Source organism: Dreissena polymorpha, chromosome 13, assembly GCF_020536995.1.
Source record: "Dreissena polymorpha isolate Duluth1 chromosome 13, UMN_Dpol_1.0, whole genome shotgun sequence".
In the NCBI taxonomy this organism is placed as follows: domain Eukaryota; kingdom Metazoa; phylum Mollusca; class Bivalvia; order Myida; family Dreissenidae; genus Dreissena; species Dreissena polymorpha.
The window spans coordinates 52,759,141-52,763,035 of NC_068367.1; the positions used below are offsets into that span (position 1 = coordinate 52,759,141).

The 3,895-nt window shown below is 32.3% G+C and overlaps 1 long non-coding RNA gene across 1 annotated transcript; it reads left to right on the forward strand.

The window, feature by feature from the left end:
- The first annotated feature begins 539 nt into the window (after positions 1 to 539).
- Positions 540 to 3,658, forward strand: LOC127856130 (uncharacterized). Its single transcript, XR_008037861.1, has 3 exons — positions 540 to 2,053; positions 3,068 to 3,151; positions 3,437 to 3,658. It is a non-coding gene; the product is annotated as an uncharacterized LOC127856130 (long non-coding RNA).
- Positions 3,659 to 3,895: the final 237 nt, after the last annotated feature.

The following is a 3,895-nucleotide window of genomic DNA, read 5'->3' on the forward strand; positions in this document are numbered from 1 at the left end:
CGCTGGTTAACTTCAGGGAGAGATAAACTCGCCCATTTTCGCTTTAACTTAATGATATTGAATTACATTTCATAAACGGAATTAACGCCGGTATTACACGATATTAAATATCGATATATATTTATATATAATTGGGCAGTGAATTTTCAGATAAATGTCATATTGATTTATTTCTAACATGTAGGTGTCGAGAATCTAATGCCACTTATATTGTATTTAATCAGTTATCTTTGACGTGTAACATAAGGCATAGAAAGAACACGATATTTTTATGTTCACTTTATCAACATGTTATTAAGTTGCCCATCATGTGACACGTCCGTGCTGGCTCCACATTAATGCATACCATAGTTCAAAACAATTTCGTAAAATAACTAATTAGTATGTTGACAGTAGATGCACGCTTGCAACTGGGATCAGTCCGTTTTAATTATAGATCGTGACAAGATAACGTGCTTAATTGATGTTATTTCTTGTCGGTGCAATTATAAGATAGTAAATAAGCAGTTATATATATGCAGTTAACTAAACTAGTTCGGTCCATCAATTCGACATGTTTATATAACGATACATGTGTGTAAACAGAACTACCTTGACTACAGGTGTAGAAGGATTTAACCCACAGGAGATAAGCTTGAGGATTATATTCAGGACCCCATTTGGATTGGGTCATATCTGGATGGATTTGGGCAAATTTTGGCATGTCTCGGAAACGTTATTAGTTACTTGGAGAACTACATGAACTTGACAATATTGCATAAACAACTAATTTAAAGAAGTATTTGCACCTGAAAACATTATGTTCACCACAGAATAAAGAGCGAAAAACTATTCATTGAGTGTATTTGTGTATGTGTTATTACGGTACAGCAGGATGGTAAATCCGACATTTTAAATATGCTACTGAATAGTACAACTAATTAAAAAAAATAATTTTAAAAAATACCGGAAAATTAAGATTTGAACTCTTGTATTATTCAAGTATGTGAGCTCACATATGCTGTCTCCTTTCAGGTACATGGACGTACTCTAAACTTAGATAGTGCAAAAACGCGACGTATACGCAAATCTTGATGATTCGGCCAAAGCTGCAAAAGGCATAAACAAACGTTCTATGACTTTAACGGCATATTATATAAAAACGATCCATCAATTGTGAACAGAATGTCATTTTTACAAGCCAGATCGACACATTTTAAAACAAAACGTATTGCTAAAAAAAATTGTATAGTAAGAAAGTCAAACATTGTCAACTTTAAGCAAATCCAACCCAACAAAATTTTGGAAGTACATAAATAAATATAAACTTAATGAAACGACTAGTACTAATGGCGTTAACATTGATGATTTAATAGATGTTTTAAGAATTTATCTAAAACACATAACACAGTTCGCTCAATGTTGATGAATACGCATTAAGCAGTTAGACACTTTATATTGATGAATAACATGGCCAATTTACATTTCTAGACATACATATAGAGAATATATGGTTGGTGACTTTTGATATCATGTGATATAAGACGAGTCTGATATGGCGTAGGAAAAGGCGAGGCTTGCCGAGCAATTTCACACGCCATATCGGACGATAAGTTTATATGTACTTCTAAGTACACGCGAACCGCTATTTTCAAAGTGAATGTGTAGAGTGAAAATTCCATACAATAAAGACAATAACCAAATGGAACGGGAGTTTAACATAGTGCGCAAATTGGAAGTGATAAGAGTGATTTATTTTTCAACTTGTCCATCTCCGTAGTATTCGTTTAGTTGTGAGATGTTAACGGTTTCCCCGAAAAACAGGCCTTCGCTGCGAAGTTAAAGTGGGTGGGGAACGCGACTGCTTGTGCATTTCGAGTTGCTGGAACTTTCTAAGGAAGCTGTTTTTGTGCAATATTCAGCGATTTTGCAAGCTGTTTGTTTGGAGTCGGAGATATATATTGCTGAGATTAATGATGTTGTGTACGTTCTTGTGACCAATGATCTGCATGATATCAGTGGGAGAGCATCCTGAATCCCACATAGTCTGCACCGTATGTTTCCTGGTCGAGTGGTAAGTAACTTTCACCGTTATACATGCACACTACACACGTTAAATTATTTGTGCTATTTTGACACCCATTTTTCATGCTGATGAACCAACGGTCAGTGCCAGTAGTCCTATTGTCATTGGTATGTGTGCTTGTTGAAAGTAGAAAGGGTTGTTTAGCTCCGATAAGCCATGTGGCTATTTTTTGATAACATTTCTGGCAGTGGGCTTTTTTATCTTTGTGCAGCAACCTCGGCCCCCTCATTTTGTGAAAACATTAGTCGCAAACTGTTCATATTGAGAAAAAATTAGTCGCGCACTGTTCACGGTAAGTTGTGAAAAATGGGTGGTGACAATTTAATATTGTGAAATAAATGAGTCGCGCATTGTTTAAAATTCTTAAAATATCAGTCGCAAACTTTTCAAAACTGTGAAAAAATGTGTCGCGCAATGTTGAAAATTGTGAAATATGAGTCGCGCAATGTTGAACATTGAAAAAAATGAGCCTCGCAATCTTGACAATTATGGAAAAATAAGTTGCACACTGTTCAAAATTGTGAACAAATTAGTTGTGACTGTTCAAAATTGTGAAAATAATTAATTGAGCATTGTTCAAATTTGTGAAAATATGAGTCTCAAAATGTTCAAATTTGTGAAAAAAATGAGTCGCTAACTGTTGAAAAATGTGAAAAAATGAGTCGCTAACTTTTTGGAATACTGAACATTTGCATCGCGAATTCCTCAAATTTGTGCAAAAAACAGACAATCGCTATTCATAATTGAGGACAAAAACAACAAGTCTATTATAAAAAGGTTTTCAGTTTAAAGAAATTCTTAATATTTTTTTATTTAAAGTTGTTAACAGCCATTTCATATTCCTATATTATCATTTTTTTAATGATATTGTGTGCCTGTCTAAATTGTAGTTTGTTCAAGTTGTGCTATAAAAATGTTAATTTAATAATCTCTATTTTGACATTTTGTCGCATGTTGGATTTGTTATATTTTATTATGTTTGTTTTTAAATTTCAATTGCAGAAAGTTGCAACCACACATTTCGATGGGTCATGATCATTCTCCCAAGTTCTTGTCGATACAGTTCTAGCCTTATCAGTTTAACAGGTCTCAGTCTTTCTCTGCCTCTCCAAGAATTCAAGATATACCCCCTCTGCATTCCGGCACAGATTAAAATCAACCCATTTAATTACTTTTTTGGAAAGATAAAACTTTTTTTCAACAAATCTATTATTGAGAAAAGTTGTTATTGTTTTATTTTTGAATGTTATAGATCTTAATTCATATAACTAGTATAATTATAATTTATAGATCTAGATTTTTATTTTAAAAGTAGTTGTGCAATGAGTGCTTATGTATGTTTTTATAAAGGTTTCTTTATTTCATTTTCAGGTTAACTAGACTACCAGACTACCAGTGTACACAAACATTTTCTGTTTTGTTAAAGATGTGGAGACAGAACCAGTTTTATGTACAATTTTGATTTCAGACACTTAAAAATTGAATAGTTCATGTTTATTAGTTATCATATGGCAGGTATTGACTAAGAAAGAATCTTTATTATTTTGAATTTTTCTTAAAAATTGAATTGTTCATGTATTATAACATATAAGTAATGGCAGGTATTGACTAAGAAAGCATCTTTATTATTTATAATTTTTCTTTGTCAACATTAATTTATTGTGTATGATATTCAATTTTTTGCCTTTCTATTTAAATTGTGACACAAAAAAGGAAAGCATTATGATTTGCATCTTTAAAGTATAAGTTGTCCTGAATTCTTCTTTTGATCAAATCTGTCATGTTTATTTTTTTATTTTAAAACGTATTAAGTTTATTTTTGTAAAGTCA